General features: G+C 44.1%; 1 protein-coding gene across 11 annotated transcripts in view; it reads left to right on the top strand.

The window, feature by feature from the left end:
* PRKAG2 (protein kinase AMP-activated non-catalytic subunit gamma 2) overlaps positions 1-23,496 on the top strand; it is a 291,223-nt gene that overhangs the window by 231,568 nt on the left and 36,159 nt on the right. The gene's annotated exons all lie outside the window — the stretch shown is intronic.

Raw genomic sequence — 23,496 nt, forward strand, 5'->3', positions numbered from 1 at the left:
TAATGGCAAAAAAGCAAATAAGGTGAAGAGAGGCTTTGATGCAAGTCATTGGCTGCATTAGACCTTTTTCAGTCTTCTCAAAATAGCTTTCATGTCTTAACTTCTGCTGCTTAAGTAGTTCACATTTAAGGTGCTTGAATACTAGATGAAAATAACACAGAACTATTCTAGGGATTATATACAACTTTAATTGGGTAAAGAGCAAGCCAAACTCTTTGATGGAAAATCTTGAATATTCTCTGAGGCATTGCTAATCCACTGTAACGTTGCCTTTCATGCTTTTTCTTAAAAATAGAGCAAATTAGTCTGTATCTACCCTTGCTATGAAAAGAGGTGGTAGAATGATCTGGTCTGTACCATTATGGACCCTGTCTGAATAATCTCCTCATGTTAAAATTTTGCAAATTGAAAGCTAACTTCAGTGATGTGGGTCTAGCCTTGTCTGCTCTGCTGGAGCATCTAGAATTGGGATTCCTGAAGGGGTGCACTTTGTTCCATCGCTTTATCCTTCTGGACTGCCTCTAAAGTACAGGGATTGGAGGTACCACTTTGGAGTGGCTTTGGTCCTTTCTTGAGGGGGTGAGGGTCCAGAAGGTGGTGCTGGGGACTACTGCTGGACTCCTTAGCCATTGGCCTGTGGGGTGCTGCAGAGTTTGGTTTTGTCCACTATGCTGTTCAACAGCTACATGAAACAGCTGAGAGAGGTCATCTGGGAACTTGGACTGAGTTTTCAGAAATATGCAGATGACACTCAGTCCTATTTCTCTTTGCCACCTGATCCTAGGGAGGCAATGGATGTCCTGAATCAGGTGCTGGAGGCAGTGATGGGTTGGATGTGGGCTAATAAAGTGAGATTGAATCCGGGCAAGACGCAGGTGCTGTTGGTCAGTTGGAGAGCCAATTGGGATGAGGAGATTTGACCAGTTCTGGATGGGGTTGCACTCCCCTTGAAAGAGCAGATTTGCAACTTGGGGGTATTGCTGGACCCAGCTCTGCTTTTGGAAGCTTAGGTGGAGGCGGTGGCCAGGGGTTGGGGGGCCTTTGCACAGCTTTGAGTAGTGGGCTAGTGGCGTCCCCTCAGGGGATAGAGCTGCCTCTCTAGGAAGAGAAGAAGGTTTCGGGTTCCCTTCCTAGCTTCTCCAAGATAGGGCTGAGGAAGATTCCTGCCTGCAACCTTGGAGAAGCTGCTGCCAGTCTGTGTAGACAATACTGAGCTAGATAGACCAATGGTCTGATTCAGTATATGGCAGCTTCCTATGTTCCTATGCTTCTATGCTCCCAAGGTTTCTGCCTGCATGACAAGGTCATCGGAGGGGGCTCTGCTCAGTGTGTAGACAATGGGGGAGGCTGGGCTGTTGACGACATGGGACAGAGCCTTCTCAGTTATTTCCTCAGACTTGGGAATGCTCTCCCGGTAGACATCTGCTCCTCAGTCTCCATCACAGTTTTTAGAAAGCAAGTGAAATCTTGGCTTTTTATCCAGGCTTTTATATTTGTTGTTGCTGCTCTGTATTTTATGGTCATATTACATGTGGTGTTTTTCTAAATTTTAATTAGATTTTTTTATTTATACTCCTTTTTAATATTTTTATTGTGTAGCTTTTATAGTCTTGTGTTAAATGTGTTGTAAACTGCCTTGAGATTGTTTTAATGAAAGGCGGTATAAAAATTTAATAATAAATAAATTCTGCTTCCTGTGTAGATCAGGGTTTAGCTACCTGGACACCTTCAAAAAGTACTTCCTGTGTAGATGCTATGCTTTCCCGTGAACTCCTGTGCCAATTTGAGCAATGAGCTGCTTCTTAAAGGCAATATTTAAAAATGAAGAAGGAATGAAAGGACTCCTCACTCCAAGTGGGGACTGATACGTTGGTGATTCAGCAAAAGGAGAACCATTTATAGATGGAAAACCTACACCAGTTATCTGATTCACAGAGACTAATATGAGATGTTAACAAGTAAAAAGGCCCTTTTAAAAATAATCACTTCTGCCTTGATAAAATTTAACTGCTCTTGCATAACAAATTTTAATTCTGTACATTTATAGGCTCCACCTTTTGCTGCTGCGTAATGAAACAAGCAGAGGATAGGACAGTTTTCACAGTGGAGAGAAGATGTATTGGGACTAGTGCTTCTTAATGTGTTTATAAACTATCTAGAAATCAGGATAAGGTGGCCAGGTTTACAGATGAAACTATTCAGGGTAGCAAAATGTAAAATAAACTTGTGAGGATCTGTTGCAGCATCTCCAAATGGAGTGAGTGGGCAACAAAATGGCAATACTGTTCAGTATACAGTGGTATACATGGAGGACAAAAGATCCAAACTTCACATATAGATTAATGAGGTCTGAGCTGCTGGTGATTAACCAGGAAAGGGATCTTGGGGTCATGGTTCATAGCTCAATGAAAATGTTAACTCTGTGTGGCAGGTGTGAAAACGGCAAATTCCATACCTTTTAGGGGTAACTAAAAGGGTTGAAAATTAAAACTGCAAATATGATGCCATTACAGTATACAAATCTATGGTGTGGCCACATGCACAGTACTATTTACAGTTCTTATCTGGTCACCATATCTCAAAAAAGATATTATTTGAGAACTAGAAATGGTGCAGAAGAATAACCAAAATGATCAGGGGACTACAGCACATTCCTTATAAGGAAGTACTAAAACATTTGGGGATCTTTTAGTTTAGAAAAGGGGAGACGTGACAGGAGTTTATAAAACAGTATATGTTAGAGTATTTATTTATTTACTTGTTAAATTTATATACTGCCTTTCATTAAAAGCCATCACAAGAATGGATAGAGAGATGTTTTCCCTCCTTCTCTCTCATAACACTAAAAAAAGGGGCCATCCCATAAACTGGTGGGCAGGAAATCTAGGAGAGTCAAAAAGAAGTACTTCACATTAGCCTGTGGAATTCATTGTAGGATGTGATGATGTCCACTAGGTTGAATGGCTAGAAAAGGGGGTTAGACAGATTCATGGAGGACAGGTCTATTAATGGCTACTAGTCTTGATATGCTCTCTGGATCAACCAGTGATCTGGTTTACATGGTATATTTGAACTTCCAAAAAGCTTTTGACAGAGTTTCCCACCATAGGCTCTTGAGTAAACCTAGCAGTCAGGTTGACCTGTCAGGGGACAGGTTCATATGTGGATTGAAGGACAAGAAACAGAGAGTAGGAATAAATGGGACAGTTTTCACAATGGAGGGAAGTAAGAAGTAGGGTCCCCTAAAGATCTGTACTGGGACGAGTGCACTTTAACTTTTTCATAAGTGATCTAGAAGTTAGGGCAAGCAGTGAAGTGGCCAAATTTGCAGAGGACACTAAGCTATTCAGGGTAGTGAAATACAAAACAGATTGTGAGGAGCTCCAAAAGGATCTCTCCAAACAGCTCTAGCTTCACATATATGCTGATGGGGTGGTGGTGGTCCTGAGCTGTTGGTGACTGACAAGTAGAGAGATCTTGGGGGTCATGGTGAACAGCTTGTTGAAAGTTTTGACTCAATGTGCGGCAGCTGTGAAAAAGGCCAATTCCATGCTAGGGATCATTAGGAAGGGGATTGAAAATAAAACGGCTAATATTATAATGTCCTTATACAAAATGTTGGTGCGGCCACACCTGGAGTACTGCATACAATTCTGGTCACTACATCTAAAAAAGGACATTGTAGAACTGGAGAAGGTGCAGAGGAGGGCAACCAAGATGATCAGGGGCCTGGGGCACCTTTCTTATGAGGCAAGGCTACAGTATCTGGGAATTTTTAGTTTGGAAAAGAGGTGACTATGGGGAGACATGATAGTTGTATGAAATTATGCATGGAGTAGAGAGAGAGGACAGATAAAATTTTTCTCTCCTTCTCATAACACTAGAACCAAGGGCCATCCCATGAAACTGAAGGCCGGGAAATTTAGGACCAACAAAAAGGAAGTACTTAATTATGTACACAGCACACAATTAATCTATGGAGTTCTCTGGATGTGGTGATGGCCACTAGCTTAGATGGCTTTAAAGGGACAGACAAATTCTTGCAGGACAGGACTATCAATGGCTACTAGTCTGGTGGCTGTGGACCACTTCCAGCTTCATAGGTACAATCCTCTCAGTACCAGTTGTAGGGGAGCAACAGCACTAGATAGCAGGGTGGATTTGATTTAAATCAAACTGATTTAAATCACGATTTAAATCACTAGCAGCATGGATAAAAATAAAAAAAATCCGATTTAAATAAAAAAAATCCAAGGCTGTTTGTATGTTATGTGCATTTGCTAGGAAGTCTCATTAAATTCATTGGGACTTAATTTCTGAGTCACTGGTAGGATCGTATAGAACATAGTATTTGAAATACCTATTATCATGTTTACTTTGTATTCAGCTTTCAAAAAATGAAACCAATCCAGGAGTTTGGGTCCCCAGTGCAGATAAAACAATCTGTTACTTGTCAGTACACAAACCTGGCAGGAAATCCCATTGTTTCTAAAGCTTGTTTCCAAGTAACTGTACCCATTGTACATTACTTCTAAACTGATGAATGGTAGAAAATACGGGCCCCTGTGGCATAGTGGATAATAGTGCTGGATTTGAACTAGTGAGATTTGGCTCTGAATCTTCACTCCCCGTGAAACACTATGGGACCTTGGACTAGTCTTGCACTCTTAGCTAACCTACCTCACAAGATGGTCGTGAAAATAAAATGGGGCACCTAGTTTCTTGAAAACCACCTAATGGCCCAGCGGGGCAATGACTTGATTATCAAGCCAGAGGTTACTGGTTCAAATCCCCACTTGTATGTTTCCCATACTATGGGAAACACCTATATCGGGCAGCAGCGATATAGGAAGATGCTGAAAGGCATCATATACTGCATGGGAGGAGGCAATGGTAAATCTCTCCTGTATACTAACAAAGACAACCACAGGGTTCTGTGGTTGCCAGGAGTTGACACTGACTTGATGGCACACTTTACCTTTTAGTTTCTTGAAGTAAATGAAAAGCTTGTTGTCTGCTGTCTTCAGTTGTCTTGAAGTACAGCAGAGTGGTCCCCAATCCTTTCTGTCGTAGAGAACCCACACATGGTGTTCTGTTTTACGTAATCCTCTTATCTAGAAATTGACCACACATCCATCTCTTCTGCATTGTCTCTGCACAGCAAGAAGTCTGATTTGAGACTTGATGACATAAATACTTAAACACTGGGTTTTAAATATCTGTGCCAGTTTGGATATAACAGTAGGGCTGCTTTACGCATGAGGTTTTCCCTTCATGGAGATAATCATGCAATGTGAAACCAGAGGCTCAAATCTTGGTAAGACTAAGGGCAGTTTCAGGCATGTTTGTTTTATAGGAGCTCATTAAAATTTATGCCTAGCACTCTATGCCAGCGTATGCACATGTTTATATGGCTTCCAGTTGCTATTGCCGTGTGAAAATTTGTTTTGCTGCAGACCTTTAGGCATTATAGACTATGCATGTTTATGTTCAAATTCTAATTACATAGTAGTGTGCCTGTAATTTTTTCCTGCTCAGTGCAATTGACAATGGCACCAAAACCTTTGTATTGTCCAATAATAAAAGTGTTCTACTGCTAAAGAGAGCAAGTGTGTGGCAGATGCATTTTAACTCGCCTACCATTGGTAAGTTTGGGAAATCATGTTTGCTGAGGGCAAATAATGGAACATGTCCAATTGTACTGGACTTTGTAGGATCTTCCTTCCATGAAGCTCTTGCTATGAGCTATCTGCCAATATTTCTTTGTACTGAATAGAAAGCAGTCTTGTTACTTATAAGTGAGGCTAGAAGTAATGCTATCAGAGTGGTGGGGCCAATGTGAAAGTATGCCTCACTATGTTTCATCCGAAATACTGTTTTGAAAATGGTTAAGCACTGAAAAAATTGTTTGAAAAGCTTGCAGCAAAGCTTGCAGATGGCACTGATTGGATGGTGCCCGTAATGTCGGAGGCAATTCCCAATATCTATGGAGTGACTTTGCACTTTAATTTTAAAAAATCCTTTCATTGTACAGAAGTCTAAAGTGTGTGTTGCATTTGCAAGGAAAAAGAAGCCTATGAGGCATGGAGAAAGGAGCAAGATTGAGAATTGTACAGAATTTGATGTATGATGAATATTTCTATACAGCCTTTCAACAAAAGTTCCCAATGCAGTTTACATAGATATAAATTAAATACTTAAGTAAGAATGGCTCCCTATCCCCAAAGAGCTCACAATCTAAAAAAGAAACATAAGATATACACAATCAAGAGCCACTGGAGGAATGCTGTGCTGGGGATGGGTAGGGTATTGTACTGGTGTGTATGCTAGTCATTCCGTGGGAGGAAGCCAGACTTGCATTAAGGCTGTATGTTATCTTAATGCTGCATCTGTCTTGGTCTTAAATCTATAGCTTGTATTTTATCTTGTGGAATTGCAGTGTATACCAGCTTATGATTATGAGCTTCAGAATATAGAAGCCCAGCAGAGAGGGAAGGGAGAGTCCATCTATTTCCCACCCAGTGCTGCCTGGAGTGAGAGACCAGGTGGGTGCTGGGGTTCCTTCTGCTGTTGCTTGCCTGCTTTTGCTTCCCCTGCGGGGCTGCAGCCTTAGGTTAACATCTGTGGGAAGTGTGGGCAGGACTGGGACCAGCCCCTGAGTGGCTCAGCTGTTCCTCGGGTCACCTGCTCAGTTTTGGGCTTTTTAGGAAGGCTCCTTGTGGTGGCGGGCCTGCCACCAGCGGGGTTGCCCCTTTGGGAGAGGCACTTCGGTGGAGAGTGAGGGCGAGGGCTAGAGAGCTTCTGTTTAATTCGTTTTAAGCTGATTTAGACTTGGGTTGAAATTGCTGTAATGTGTTTGGGTTCATCTGAAGATGGGGGACAGGGGGTGCCTTCGTTGACTATGGGGCAGCCATCCCGGTGGTGGTGGGGAATAGAAGAAGTAATGTTGGCAGGTCAGCGGGGCATTCCAGGGGAAGGGTAGTCAGAAATTTAATAGCTGTCTCCCCTTCCGTCTGTCCTGCCAGCTCTTTGACCTTGGGGAGCACTGCCAACAACCCACATAGCTTTTCCCTGTTCCTCTGTAATGCCAGGTCGGTCCAAAATAAATCTGAACTCATCCATGACTTGATCATGGATGAAGGGGCCGACCTAGTATGTATTACCGAGACTTGGTTGGGGGAGGCTAGTGGTCCAGTTTGGTCCCAGCTTCTCCCTCCAGGATATTCTGTAGAGGAGCAGGTGACGGGACGTGGGCAGGGAGGTGGAGTGGCTGTGGTCTATAAGGATAACATCTCCCTTACCAGGGTCCCTGTCAGGGTATCGGACCATATTGAATGTGTGTACTTGAGTTTGGGGACCAGAGATAGATTGGGATTTCTGTTAATGTACCGATCGCCCCACTGCCCAGCGGAATCCCTTACTGAGCTCACGGACTTGGTCGCAGAACTCTCATTGGAGTCTCCAAGACTCTTGGTGCTGGGGGACTTCAGTGTTCATTTTGGAACCAATCTGTCCAGGGCAGCTCAGGAGTTCATAGCAGCCATGACAACTATGGGCCTATCCCAAGTGGTCTCTGGACCGATGCATATTGCAGGTCACACACTTGATTTGGTATTTTACTCTGATCAGGGTGGTGTTCCGTGGGTGGGGACTCCTGTGATTTCCCCATTGTCATGGACGGGCCACCATCTGGTTAAGGTTGGACTTACAACCACTTCCCATCTCCGCAGGGGTGAGGGGCCTGTTAGAATGGTCCATCCGAAGAGGTTATTGAATCCATTAGGATTCCGAGAAGTCTTGAAAGGATTTAATGTTGGTTTTGCTGGTGATCCTGTTGATGCCCTGGTTGAGAATTGGAACAACTTGTTCACCAGGGCAGTAGACACGATTGCTCCCAAGCGTCCCCTCCGACCCGCTTCAAAATTGGCCCCTTGGTATACAGAAGATCTACAGGGGCTGAAGCGGCAAGGTAAGTGACTGGAGTGCAAGTGGAGGAAGACTCTACTCGAATCGGACAGATTGCAACATAGAGCACATCTAAAGGCGTATGCTCAGGCAATATGTGCAGCAAAGAGGCAGTTCTTTTCTGCCTGTATTGCCTCTGCGAATTCACATCCAGCGGAGTTGTTCAGGGTTGTGAGGGGATTAGTATCTGCCCCCCCCAACCAGAATTTGGAGTCATCAGTTACCCGCTGTGATGTGTTTAAAGAGTTTTTCGCAGATAAAATCTCTCGGATTCGGGCCGACCTAGATGGAGACTCCACAATTAATTTGATGTCTGAGCTGGAGGTGCCAAATGACTCCTCTTATGTGATTTGACTGGATCAGTTTCAGTTTGTGACTCCTGAGGATGTGGACAAGCTGCTTGGATCTGTGAGGCCTACCACTTGTTCTCTTGACTCTTGTCCAACATGGCTTGTTCGATCGAGCAGGGAGGTTGTTGTAAACAGCCTGGTGGATATCATAAATGCTTCTCTAAGGGAGGGCAGGATGCCTCCTTGTCTTAAGGAGGCAATCATTAGACCTCTTCTAAAGAAGCCTGCATTAGATCCCTCCGAGTTGAGCAATTATAGGCTGGTTTCCAACCTCCCATGGCTGGGCAAGGTAATTGAGAGGGTGGTGGCCTCTCAGCTCCAGGCGGTCTTGGAGGAAACTGATTATCTAGACCCATTTCAGACTGGTTTTCGGGCGGGCTATGGGGTGGAGACTGCCTTGGTCGGCTTGATGGATGATCTCCAACTGGCAATTGACAGAGGAAGTGTGACTCTGTTGGTCCTTTTGGATCTCTCGGTGGCTTTCGATACTATTGACCATAGTATCTTTCTGGAACATCTGAGGGTGTTGGGGGTGGGAGGCACTGTTTTACAGTGGTTCCGCTCCTACCTCTCGGATAGATTCCAGATGATGTTGATTGAAGACTGTTGCTCTTCAAAATCTGAGCTTAAGTATGGTGTCCCTCAAGGCTCCGTACTTCCTCCAATGCTTTTTGACATCTACATGAAACTGCTGGGAGAGATCATCAGGGGATTTGGAGCAGGGTGTTACCAGTATGCTGATGACACCCACATCTACTTCTCCATGTCAACTTCTTCAGGAGCTGGCGTATCCTCCCTAAATGCCTGTCTGGAAGCAGTAATGGGCTGGATGAGGGAGAATAAACTGAAGCTGAATCCAGATAAGACGGAGGTACTTATTGTGCAGGGTCAGAACTCTAGAGACGATTTTGATCTGCCTGTTCTAGATGGGGTCACACTTCCTCAAAAGGAACAGGTTCGCAGTCTGGGAGTACTTCTGGATTCACACCTCTCCCTGGCTTCTCAGGTTGAGAAGGGGTGCTTTCTATCAGCTCCGACTGATATGCCAGCTGCGCCCGTTTCTCTAGATCAATGACCTCAAAACTGTGGTGCATCTACTGGTAACCTCCAGACTTGACTTTTGTAATGTGCTCTACGTGGGGCTGCCTTTGAACGTAGTCTGGAAACTTCAGTTGGTTCAGAACGCGGCAGCCAGGTTGGTCTCTGGGTCATTAAAGATGTGCACGGTCTGGACCAGTCCGGACCGGCACCGAAGGGGGGCCCTTTCTTTTAGGGTGGGAGGGCTTTCTTACCCCTCCCGCCTCTTCACCCCCTCCAGCGCCCGTGTTTAACCAAATAACGGGGCGCTGGAAACCAGCCGCCCCCGCCCCCGCCGCCCCCCCAGCAGATCCACATAGAAAGGTGCCCATACCCCTGCCGCCGTCGCCCGCCCGCCCTCCCTCCCAGCTGCCCGCTCGCCCAAATCCTTACCCAAGGCTGCAGGAGTAAACGAGAGGAGCTCCCGGACAGAGCTCCTCTCGTTAGAAAGGCCTGATGTAGAATGAAGGCGCTTTGCGCGCACGCATGCGCGCACCGCAAAGGATGCCAGAGGCCCGGTCTACCCGCCGGGAAAAGGACAGAGCTCCTCTCGTTAGAAAGGTCTGATGCAGAATGAAGGCGCTTTGCGCATGCGCACCGCAAAGGACGCCGGAGGCCTGGTCTACCCGCCGGGAAAAGGCCGGGTAGACCGGGCCTCCGGCGATCGGAGGCCCGGTCTACCCAGCCTTTTCCCGGCGGGTAGACCGGGCCTCCGGCGTCCTTTGCGGCGCGCGCACAAAGCGCCTTCATTCTGCATCAGGCCTTTCTAACGAGAGGAGCTCTGTCCGGGAGCTCCTCTCGTTTACGCCTGCAGCCTTGGGTAAGGATTTGGGCGGGCGGGCAGCTGGGAGGGAGGGCGGGCAGCTGGGAGGGAGGGCGGGCGGGCGACGGCGGCAGGGGTATGGGCACCTTTCTATGTGGATCTGCTGGGGCGGCGGGGGCGGCTGGTTTCCAGCGCCCCGTTATTTGGTTAAATATGGGCGCTGGAGGGGGTGAAGAGGCGGGAGGGGTAAGAAAGCCCTCCTGCCCTTAAAGTTATACCCCCCACCCGGACCCGGACCAGCAAGGGCCGAACCGGTCCGGCAGTTCGGCCATTCCTTAGAATGGCCGCCGGACCGGTTCGGACTCACCCCTATGGGTCATCTCGGAGAGACCATGTTACTCTTTTACTGATGGAGTTACACTGGCTGCCAATAGGTTTCCAGGCAGAATACAAAGTGCTAGTTATAGCTTACAAAGCCCTAAACGGCTTAGGCCCTGGGTACCTAAGAGAGCGTCTTCTTCATTATGAGCCCCACCGCCCATTGAGGTCATCTGAGGAGGTCCGTGTCCAGTTGCCACCAACTCGTTTGGTGGCGACACAGAGACGGGCCTTCTTGGTCGCTGCCCCGAGATTGTGGAATGCACTCCCTGCTGGGATGCGATCCTCCCCATCTCTGGCAATTTTCAAAGAACACCTGAAAACCCTTCTTTTCACCCAAGCTTTCTCAGCTTACTAAATTGTGGGGTTTTAATTTCTGGTTTATTTTAAAATTCAAAACCCAATTTGGGTTTTTTTAATCCCTGTAATTGTTTAATTGTTGTTTTAGAATGTTTTTAAATTGTTATATTGTTTTTTAATTTGTTTTAGCTCTTTACTGTTTTAGTGTTGTGTTCTAATTGTAAACCACCCTGAGCCATTTTAGAAGGGCGGTATACAAATCAAATAAATAATAAATAAATAAATAAATCTGGAGATTTCCCTGTCTCATGAATGTGTTAGCTTATTTATTAGGAAAGACTTTATACAGGCAGGAAAGATGAGAGTGCTGTAGTTTTGAGGTTGCTGTACAGAGGGGTCTGTTGAACTATGCATCTGTTAACAATGTGTACACACTTGCTGCCATTGAAAGAAGATATCTCTTTGTAACAGGAGTACCTGTTGCCACAGTAGGCAAGAAAAACCAGGATTTTTAATTTCTAGATATGGCTGTTTGGAGATAACGATTTCAAAATTGATACCTTGTGTTATACTTGAAAGTTGTTTCCTTGAACATCTCAAATAGGAAGAGTTCTGCTCTGTATGCATTAATGTAACACATTCCTGTATTATTTTATTTTATTTATTTATGTGTTTTTGATTTCTATACCGCCCTTCCAAAAATGGCTTGGTGGTTTACACAGAGAAATAATAAACAAAATGGATCCCTGTCCCCAAAGGGTTCACAATCTAAAAATAGACATAAGGTACTGTGCTGGGGGTGGATCAGGCCAGTTACTCTCCCCTTGCTAAATAAAGAGAATCACCATGTTAAAAGGTGCCTCTCTGCCAAGTTAGCAGGGGATTATGAAGTATTCAAATAAATAGTAAACTCAGTGGAAGAGAGAATATGTGCCAGGAGGAAAATAGATTTCCAAAAGCATTCTGACATGGTGACATGGTCTGGCATTCTGACATGGTGCTAGAGGTTGTTGCATCTGTGTAAGTGAAAACAATATTTTCTGTTTTGGTCTCCTTTCAATTATTTCTTGGTCTGTGAATCTTGCAAATTTAGTGTTAATATTTATACATTTTCTGCACTTTGTCTTGAAACCTTCTCAAGTAGATTGGATATAGATTAATGAACCAATTTCTAACTTTCATATAAATGTCTGTAAAATTGCATTGAAATCCTTGAAAGGGTTTGCAAAACCACCTGAAGATGACCAACAAAAGGTGCATCTCCATGCACGAAAGCTAAATCTGGCTTCCCAGAGTTGCAGCTCAAGAATAGGATGATCCTGAGAGTTTGTCTTTGTCAGTCTGCATGACCATGGGTCTGCCATCTGTATGCATAGACACTAGGGATAAAAGTAAAGTTGAAGATAATGGAATAGAAACATGGCTCTGGCTCATGATTGTTTTGAAGGAGGACTCGGGATCAGTTGACCCTCCTGTACGGGGAAATGGCAGATCACACCCACAAAACATGATATGCAGCTGATAGAATCTTCAGCTTCCTAGATAAAATTTTGGGCTCTGCCATTTGGGGGAAAGCCAGCACCTGCATGTTCAGTCTGCTTGTAGAAATCTGAGTGAGTGTGATGCTGTTGTTGCTGTTGCTGTTTTAAAAATGCAAGGGCTTTAAAAGGGGCTTAGACAAATTCCCGGAGGACAGGTCTATCAATGGATTCTAGTCTGGTGGCTATAGGCCAGCTCCAGCCTTAGAGGCAAGATGGCTCTAAAAACCAGTTGCAGGGGACCAACAGCATGAGAGAGGGCATGCCCTCATTTCTTTCCTGTTGGGCTTCTCAGAGGCATCTGGTGGGCCACTGTGTGAAACAGGATGCAAGACAAGATAGGTCTTGGCCCTGATCCAATTCTTGTGTTCTTATGACTTGAAGCATAGAACAAAACCATTAAAAGCAATCCCACTGGCATTATCTTCCCAGATGTTGGGTTAACTTGGTTAATGGGACCCGGAGACTTTTTGAATACTTTTGTGTGGGTCTGTTCAGCAAATGCCAAATACATAAGCCGAGAGTATAGACACACTGCTCTCAAAACTAAACAACCATGTTGGACAAGGTCTGATGCATCTAACCATTCAGAGGTAGAAAGCACCACAAGATCTTTTTATTTTTACAGATCATGGTAAAAATTTCCCAGTTGCCACAAGACCACCTGGAGAAAACTTAGAAGCCACTCAGCACTTTTTACTTCTGAAAATAATAATAATAATAATAATAATGAAAATAATAATAATAATAATAATAATTATTATTATTATTTTATTCAATTTCTATACCGCCCTTGAATGGCTCAGGGCAGTTTACACAGAGAAATAATAAATAAATAAGATGGATCTCTGTCCCCAAAGGGCTCATAATCTAAAAGAAACATAAGATAGACACCAGCAACAGTCACTGGAAGTATTGTGCTGGGGATGGATAGGGCCAGTTACTCTCCCCCTGCTAAATAAAGATAATCACCACGTTAAAAGGTGCCTCTTTGCCAAGTTTGCATGGCTGTACAGGGTTATACTAACCAAGTTATACAGTTAGTAGAATGTGGCAACATTGGGTATGCACCTCTAGTATCCTGTCACAGCAGCATATATGCATCTTCTAGACTTTGCCTTGACAAGCACCTTCTTTCAGGTAGTTGCATAGCTTCCCTCACTCCCTAGTGGCACAGAACAGTACTGGGGGAATTTTCTCTTGAGCAATGAGGTTGAGACTGACTAACATCCTGCTCTTTGGACTATGCTTACCCAGTTGCTTTGCTTCCTTGTTAACCTGTTGCCATATTAGTGTTCCAACTAGCAGCCCTGTTATCCAGCCTTTCTGATGCCTGGCTAACCAGACACGGCACCACCTTGCTGTTCAGCTTCTACACCCTTCTTCCTGTCTTACTGAGACCAGCACCGTCCCAGTGGGATTTGGACAAACAAGAACCATATAGCACTGTTTGGAGCTCAAGAGAGCAAAGGAAGACAGAAAGGATGCTCATAAAATATTGTATATAATGAGGTTCTGATGGGTGAAAAGGGAAGGCATCTCCCCCCCTTTTTTTTTTACTTAAATAGTGTGGAGTGTGGGGTTCTTCTAACAGCTTGGTCTGCATTGCCCCTAATCCAGCCTTCAAGATACTTAATATAAGCTGTTGTGGGCATGAATAGGAAGATTCCCTTCATTGTCCTTTTTAGGGGTGGGAGCGGAACAACACTTGGATGCCTTCAGTGTTCCTGGAAGCTTGTTGGTCCTTCTTGGGCCATTTGGCAGGGTAGTGGTGGTAATGTCTCCAATTCACATATCTGTGCGAGTCCTCCAAATACAAAGAACCCACTACCTTCTTTTTGGGAGGCCCCACTTTGCTTCCAAGCCCCATAGGCGTAGGACCATTCAAGTTTGCTATCTGTACCATTTTGAGGCACATGTGCTGCTTGTAGAGTGAATAAAATCTATCTAGAACAGGGGTCAGCAAGCTATGGTTCTAGAGCCAAATATAGCTCTGTATGGAGTCAATAACGGCACTTATATTACTCCCAAAATACACACAACTTTTTAATTTAGAATCGCCGTGGTGTGTTTTTTTAAACCCACTCAGTTTGGATTTGCCAGTGGTGTTTTACAACTCGACTGATGACAACACACCCCTTATCCCAACATGGAGAATGATGAAGCATAAAGACTTTTCCAACCTGCCCCGCTTTGAGTCATTTGTCTTTTAACATGTCCAGTCCAGTACAGGAAGTTTTGCATTGCCTTGAGATGTGTTACCTTATTTGTATGTATTTGTGGATAGGTCAGGATCTCCACATAGTCTCATTTGTAATGGAAGACTGTCCTCAAACAAAAAGTCAAATTTAGAAAGGTATTTCATGGCAAAATATGCAGAATTTGCTGCAAAATACTTCCAGGGTGACACACGAAAAGAGAGCTTGAGAAGAACTGCAGCAAAAAAAAGGAACATTGGGCAAAATCGGCTGCTGGCATGGTTAAAAAAGAGAGAGAGCTTAAACTGCAAATTCTTGGCTCATACAGCATTATTCATGAGGGGAAGCCTTTTGTGGCAGGGATTACGTGAAGAGATGCATGCTAAAAATTATGTCATTTACCAATAATATAAATTGCATATTTTCAGTCATGCAAATAGGCATTCTTATACTGGCTCTTTGACCCCTTGATCCTGAATTTTGATGTAGTGTGGCTCTTGGGTTTGAAGAGGTTGCTGACCCCTGGTAGAACATGTTGCCAGTAAAGTCGCAGAAATGCAACATAATCTGAGGCACATACAAGACAATGTAGTGATCAGCCTCCCCTCCCCCTAAAGAGTTAACAGGGAGTGAACCCTTGTCTTGACTGACATGCTGGTGGACTCCAGAGCATCCAATCAGTACACCAGGTGGGTAGGACCTAGAGAGCAGTTGCTGGAAATTTTGGGAACAAGAAGGATGGTCTTTGTTGGAGAGAAGTGCATGCGGAAAGGCTTAGTGGGGGGCAATGGAGTTTTGCTCCATTGCAATGGTCAAAGCCAGCATGGAGGTTTCTTTCATGGAATAACCCTGTAGACCCTTAGAAGAAAGGATTGCAGGAAGATTGATTCTCCTCAGGAAAAAGAGAATTCAGCATAGGGAACAGTTTGTTTAGTCAGACTGTGCATTAGGAACTTATATTTCTTTGTATGTGTGTGCTTTTGCATATTCCTGATATTGTTCTATTATTGTTTACTTGCAACATAATTAAAATAAGAAACACTAGCCTATGGCCATCCTACGTAGGGTGTTGCAAAAGACTCTATAAACATTTAAGCGTGCCTAAGACAACCTATTTTTGTAACTTACTAAGTATTTTTGAATGTATCTAAGAAAACCTAAAAGCCTCAGACGGAAGCAGTTTGTAGTAATTGAATAAAACTGTTGGGGGGGGTTGGTCTCTTCTTTTTACAAGCCCCTCAGAGTTGGTTTTTAACTCGGGGGTGGGGAGGGAGGGTGGGAAGGGGATTTGTCTGGTGCAAAAGCATCCTCAAGCACTCAGCAGCTATTTGTTTCTCATCACATGTAAGCCTATATATGGAAGGTTTTTGTAATTATCCAGTCACAAAATAGAGTTTTCCCTGGGATTAATTAATTAGACATTGTTTTATCTGTGTTTTAATTGTGTTCTAATAGTTTTAACATTTTAAATTTTAATGTGTTGATCTTTTTATTGGTTTTTATTGTCTTGGGCGGTATAAAAATCTGATAAATAAATAAATAAATTCCACCCTGAGCCCATGGAGGTTCAAGCTCTGTCAATAAGAGGGGTGGCGGCGGCAGCATTTTAATTCTACCGGAAGTACAGATTAGTTTAGGAGAAATCTAGCCAGGCAGCTCGCCAGCGATGATTCAGCATCCCCCTCCCCCACGTGAGCTGCTCTGAGACAAAGGCTTTAATCTTACGGACAGCTATCACTGTAAGCTCTAGTCGTAGGCTGAGGTACAATGATATTACAGAAGATTGAATTAGTGTTGAGGAAGGAAATGAAGGGCAGCAGTGGCTCTGGATGTGTTAAGAAGTAAAGAATAAAAGGAGAAGGGCAATGCAGAAGTGGCAGAAGGACACATAGGGCTAACAAAGGACTGAAGGGAGCCAGCATGATGGGAAGACTGGATGGAATAGACAAGATGCTGCAAGGCGTTGGGACTAGGGAGAAAGAGGCTGAAGAGTAGGGGCCAGAGCGGAGAGCAAGCGGGGATCCTGCCCTGGTCTCCAACACGCTGACTAGATTGCTACTGAAAGTCCTATTAGTGGGAATTGATGCAAAGATTCATATTCTGTTTTTCAACAATAACAAAACACACAAAGGGGCTTGCATAGCATGGGAGTGAGAAAATGGACTTCCTGTCCTAATGGGGCTTGGTCAAACATAGCCATTGGAGGAATGCTATGCAGGGTTGAAGAGGGACTGTTGTGTTTTTGCTGCTGAATATGAGAATCACATTTCAAAAGGTGTCTCTCTGCCCGTTACCTGGGGCAGAGAAGCAACGTGGATTGAATTTCTAATGTGCCCTGTTGTCTGCTTCTACAAGGTATTTCCACTGTCTCATAGTGGCTTGTTTTCCCCAAGGAAAACCAGATAGAATTCCATTCAGGAATTCCTTTATAAGATGACATGAGAACTCCTCAAGTGTGAGAAAAAACTGAATTAACTATAAACCTTTCCACAAATGTTTCTCTTTGTTCAGCAATAGTTCTAGCCTTTGAATAACTGTGAATAGCTTAACTTCAGTAGGTTTAGAAACTATTTTTCATTAACACATAATATTAAGTGGTTATACTACCACTGTGAAGTTTATGGAGACTCTCATGAGCCTGCTTCGTAACCATCTCCTTATAGAAAGATGGTGATGCTATGCAAGACAATTCTTAATACTATCAGCTCATAAGGCTGGCAGCCAGGTTGGTCTCTGTGTCATCACAGAGAGACCATATTACTCCTGTTTTAAAAGAGTTACACTGGCTGCTGATAAGTTTCCGAGCAAAATACAAGGTCCTGGTGATAACCTATAAAGTGCTAAACAGCTTAGGCCTTAGATGTTTAAGAGAATGCCTTCTTTGCCATTCGGGGATGGGCCTTCTCCATTGCTGCCCCAAGGCTTTGGAATGTGCTCCCTGCTAAGAGCCTTCCCATCTCTGACAACTTTTAAGAATTCAGTTAAGACACATTTGTTCACCCAGGCTTTTAATTAGATTCACAGTTTTTAATATTTTTAACATTGTCTAAAATTTTTAATTTTTAATGTGTTAACATTTTAATTCTGTTTTAATTTGTATTTTATTGTGAATAGTCCAGAGATGCAAATTTGGGGCAGTATGCCAGTGTATGAAATTAAAAAAATACAACTACTGTTAATTTAACTTCCCCGGGGTGATTGGTAAACACCCCCAAAATTGTGTTTGGGCTTTGTATGGGGAAATTAGCTCTGGGTAGGACAGTTCCACGTCAGATTAAATTTACACAAAGTTGTGGACCCAGGAAATGACAGGATTGAGGCAAGGTTGAAGTTTTAAAAATCAAAAGAAGGTTTTGTTGAAGGGAGGGGTACAGCAGAAAGAAATGTGGTTTCCTATTAAAAATACGTACAACTGCAAAGATGCGTTTTTAGCTTAAAGTTCTAATTGTACAAATTTCCGGGTGGGCAAGAGAGGGAGGCAGTTGGATTTTGAAAAAAGGGAACAGGGATAGAGTTGAGCCCAGCAAGGTACAATCATATCACGTGATCTGGACGAAGAGACCTCAGGGCTCCTGGAACAACCGAAGGACCTCATTGCTCAGGGACAGCTCAGTCAGAGGCAGGGGTGAGAAGACCAGAGGGATTAGATAGAGGTGAATCTATGAGGGTGCTTCCTACATGGAATCAGCTTCCTAAATTGACAAGGAAGACTGGGCAGATCAGGTTAGGCAAGAAAGCCAATTTGGAGAGTGGCACAAAGAACTGGACACAGCCTGGCGTCATGGCCTGTGAACAGTATATCGCCCAAGCAGCTGGTGACTCCCAAGGTAGATAGTATGTAAAGAGCACACTGGATCATGGAACTGGGGCTTGATATACCCAAGAACATATCCTGGGGTGACATTCCTGTTGTCCTTCTTTGCTGAATAGGCATGCTGGGTAGAACCTGCAAGGATTCCATTGCTGCTAATCGCTCTTCCTGAGTGTAACAATGTGTGAATGGCCGAGGCAAGCCCAGGCTGTTTGTCATGACAATCGTGTGTATAGATGTGAGAAGTGGAAATCTGCATGGATGGAAGGTCCAATAATCCAATCAGTACTTCTAATGGGTGCACCTCAAGGTACTCATCGCTGACTCAACCTTTTTTGTGAGGGGGGAGAGTTATTTCCGCAAGCCTTATCTGTGTCCTTCAAGCTGAGTTAATTGGCACATTTGCTTGCTGCTATCTTTTACGAAAGGAGAGGAGGCTGAGGCAGTTGACTCCGAGTGTAGAGTGGCCTTGACTGGAAGCTAACCTGCTGTAATTAATATCTGGTGTTTACTTAGAGTATCCCAACAAAGGGAGGGCATGCATCGAATCCCCTTTCAATTTTGCTTGTTAGTAGCCAAATTTAGGGATGACTGGCCCACTGTCAACTAAGTGACCTGTCCCCATGTGTCACAAGCTGCGGGCTCACAATCCCGTGAAGCTCCTGAGCGTGACAAAAGTGAGATCCCCCCAAGCTTGGAGACTCAAACACAAGTGGTGGTGGTGGTGGTGGTGACTTCTGGAAGCCGGCAGAAAAGCATTGCTAGCAACACTACTAAATACTTCCCTTGTGATGCAGCTCTAGACTATATCTAAAGCTTTCAGTGAATGAATTAAAAGAAAATTGCCTTATGGGACTTAATTTTTTGCCCTCCAGAGATGCATATGCAATTACATATTCATTTATTTAGTGAACATATAAACTGCCCTTCAGCATGTAAGTTGGCACTGGGGAAATCAAGCAATTGCCATATTTCTTGGCTTTGAAACTGTGGACTAAATGAGATGTTCTCTAAACGTTTGGCTGCAATGAGATGTTCTCTAAACGTTTGGCTGCTGCTGAAAATGACAGCTACTTGTCTAATCCTTTCCTCCCCCGCATTGTTCCCTCTCAGCCGTGCACACGCTCACAAGTTTTTGGATGTCCTCTCAGTTCACTTTAGATCCTGCTCAGGTTGAACCAGGAAGGCTCTATTCTGAATACAGGTGCACACACACACTGCCTTGATATTGCCACCCAGAACAAAACTCATTCCGCACTGAGATGAAAAAAATTAGAGGGAGCACTGCTCCCCTGGCACATTCTCTTGTAGAACTTGCCTTATTCTACAAGTGCCAACATTCCACGTTTCACTCGCCCTGCATCTCTACTATCAATAGCTAGTAATGTGAATTGTAGGCAGGAAAATGAACTGGTGGTGGTGTCATGACATGAAGTAAGTTCTATTTGATTAGGGATGGTCAACAGCCTGCTTATAGGCTGAATCCAGCCACCTCTCTGACTTATCTTGATCCCATTCTCTGGTCAGATTGTGAATGTGAGTTGCATCATTACTTCATATACGGAGATGTGGTTGGTTGGATGAAGGAGGTGGTATGAACCTCTTCCATACGTGTCCAGCAGCTTTCTGTACAGCCAAGGTCGAGTCACCCTTGTCTGTTGGAGACCATCCCCCTCATCATGTGCACTATCCACCATTTTGAGTGTCTGCATATGGTGTTAGTATTGCAGGACAAAGTTGGAATTTTTAAATTATTATTATTAATTCGATTTCTATGCTGCCCTTCCAGAAATGGCTCAGGGTGGTTTAAAATTGCTCAGGGTGGTTTTTGTTGCTGTACAGTCCTCCAGGCTGCTTGAGGAGGGCTGTGCAATCAACCTTGAGAGGGAGGTTAGGCTGAGACTGACTAGACAACCAGTGAACTCATGGCCAGTTGGGAATTTGAGCCCTAGCTTGTTTGGTTCTAGTCCATTTACCTAATCACTGTACTGCACTGGTTCTGGTGCTCCCGCCTTGTGAATTTCCCAGAGGTACCTGGTGGCCAGTGCTGAGAACAAAATGATAGACTAGATAAATCTTTAGTCTGATCCAGAGAGGTATTCTTTTGGGGTGGTACTCCATTAGAGTGATAAACATTTGAATTATTTGGTCTCATTGGGTTGGGTAAACTTTAAGGAACTGGAAGGTACAGAGCAGGCGCGTAACGATGATAGGGCAAGGGGAGACAGTTGTCTGGGGGCCCCACTGCCTGGAGGAGCACCCCAGAGGCACCTCATGTGACTCCCCATTGCCCCCTGCCCAGCCCCATAGCCTCTCAGCCACTTGCCCTCTTCGCCGTCTCTCCTGCTTGTTCTGCTGGCCGCAATCGAAGCAGCAGGCAACCTGCAAAGAGCTCCTTTTCTCCCGCCTCTCAGCTGATCGGCGGGTGGGCGGGGCTTCCACGGAGGCCTCCGTGTAGGCCGCAGTGAAGCCTGAACTCGAGTAGGGCCCAAGCCAGCCAGGAAGGAGGAGGCAGCCAGAGTGTTCTCTGCAGCAGAAGACCCCTTGCTGCCCTGCTCAACCCAGACCAGCATTTGCCAGGTAGAGTGTGAACTCCTTTTTGTGGTTACCTTCTCCCCCCCCCCCATATATAGGGATCTGCTTGCCATAGGGCTTGGATATGGGGGTGGGGGAGGAGGGACCGAGAAGTCTCTGAATATTTATTTTGAAACAGCTTGGAAAATTTGCTGACTTTAAAAAAACTATCTAAAAAGTCCTATAAGTGGCTTGTTTCATGGCAGAAAATTGCAAAAACTTCTGGAACAGTATTTTATTAATTTTATTTATTTATTCATTTATTTATAAATGCACTTATGTTCAAGTTGTTTTGCAACCCAGAAGGTCTGAGTGAGAACTGTGAGGCATGTCTTGTGCTTTTATTTTATTTTTCTTGTGTGTGAACTGCTCCCCAATAACTTGCAGGGACTTCAGGGTAAATCTGGCCAACATGTGAATGCAGCATCTCCATTCCAGAGGAGATGTGTCTTAAAGGGCTTTAAAAGCCTCCTGTGAAAAACCTCCTGCAATCAAACTTGACTGAATTTGTTCAGAATTCTGAGAAAACAAACATAGGCTCACCCTGCATGGTTGAAAGTCTCCTTTGCTAATCTGCAGCGAGGGGCCCATTTTAATAATTCATCTTTCTAGTGTGTTCTAGGCATTAAAAGTAATACAAATGTATAGTACTCAATGTATATCACTATATATTGTGACGTGTGTGTGTGTGTATTCAGTGAAATGTATTTGCAGGCAGCATACTTATTTTGGAATATCAGACTTAAATCCTTGGGGGCCTGGGGTGTGCGGAGGCCCTGGACTTGGGGCGGGGGGGGCCATTTTAAAATCTTGTCTCTGGGCCCACTCCAACCTTGCTACGCCCCTGGTACAGAGTCACTGAACAGCCCCTCCTTCTCCTAAAGAGTGAACCAGAAGTGTACCCTGTCCTGACTGACAGGCAGTGACCTCTAGGGATCAGCCACTCAGCACACGGTGGGTGGGACCTAGAGGGCCATGAGGCAAGAAGAGAAGCGTTTCTTTGTGCAGTTGAAGCAGCTAGGTTGGAGGTGAAAGAGGATGGGTGGAAGGCTTAGTGAGGAGCAGTGGAGTTTTGCCGCCTCATGGTCAAAAGCTAGCCTGGAGAATTCTCTCATGGAAAGACATCTGCCGATCCTTAAGAGACAGGATTGCAGGAGGCTTGACTCGCATCAGCTTTGGGGTGAGTTCCAGTGGGGAGGAAACCAGGGCTTTTGGCTTCTGGAAGTTTAGCCTAGGAAACAGTCAGTTTGCGCTAGACTCTTATTTTCCTTTTGTGTGCTCTGTATATCCTTGTAACTGGTCCAAGACTGTGTGCCTGTAACATAACTCAGCCAAGAAACAATAGCCTGTGTCCATCCATCCAGGGTGCTTTTGTCTTTCTTACATCCATAATCTTTGCTACTGGGTAACCACGATTTTTAAAGTGTGAGACTCCAATATCAGCTGGAGTGCTTTTTGGAGAGAACCTTGTAGTCTACTGAGTGTTTTTACCTGTAACTAAAAGCTGAGAAAGCCTCAGACTGAAACAGTCTAGAGTATTTTGAATAAAGTTTATTTTTTATTTTTTGTTCTTTGTAGTTTTAACCAGCCTCTTTGAGTGGATTTTTAACTCAGGAAATGGGGGCTGCAAAGGGGTATACTCTGGTGCAAACACGCCTCAATTTGATCATTCAGCTACCAAGGTTCTTACTACGTGTAAGCTTGCACATGGAAGGTTTTTGTACTTCTCCAATAGAAAGAGAAGGAGAGTCTCCCTGGAATGCCACCCAAATCCAGGGGGATGGGTTTTAAACTCTGTAGTAATTGGGTGGTGGTAGCAGCGAATAAGCTACTAAGTACAAGGAAGTTTAAAGGAACAACCTTTGTGGGTGAAAGCATAGAGAGGGGATGATTGAGCCTTTTTTCTTTCCCTCACAAGGGCTTGCCTTGAAACAAAAGTTGGGTTAAATCCGCTACAGCTTGTTTAACACATATATAGTTTTGTGGTTACTGTGAAACCATTGGAAATTTTAACTCACTGTGGCACTTTCAGTGACTATGTAAAATGTAAGTCTTGCTTACTCTTAATTGCTTCCTTTTCTGTGTGCCCAATTTACTTTATCTTCAAAGAAATGGCAGTACTCGGAGAACAGAAAAGCCCAAGGAAGTCCAAAGCAAATGCATATCTATTTGATGAAGCTGGTATCGATATTCAGTTTAGGCTCTTAAGTCTAAGCCTAATAGCCATTTTGCATTACAAGTGCTTTCCTGTTTAGTTTTATAGTAAACCATGTGACATTTGTTCAAGAAATGGTGAAATTTTGAGTTGATCAATATTGTGACAAAAGTGCATTTCACTTAGAAGGAAGCCCAGAAGACCAATTTTGCTGTGCTGGGGCTGACTTCGCTGAGTTGAATAAAAAATAAGGCTGTATTTCCTGCACTCTTGTCTAAAGCACAACTATAGAGTTATCTTGACTTTTTATAGTTGAAAAGAGGAAATTAATTTAGAAGCCCAGATACTGAGAATTTCACTTACATTTTCATAGTATCCATGGCTTTT

The sequence above is a fragment of the Hemicordylus capensis genome, chromosome 6, assembly GCF_027244095.1.
Source record: "Hemicordylus capensis ecotype Gifberg chromosome 6, rHemCap1.1.pri, whole genome shotgun sequence".
Classification (NCBI taxonomy): Eukaryota; Metazoa; Chordata; class Lepidosauria; order Squamata; family Cordylidae; genus Hemicordylus; species Hemicordylus capensis.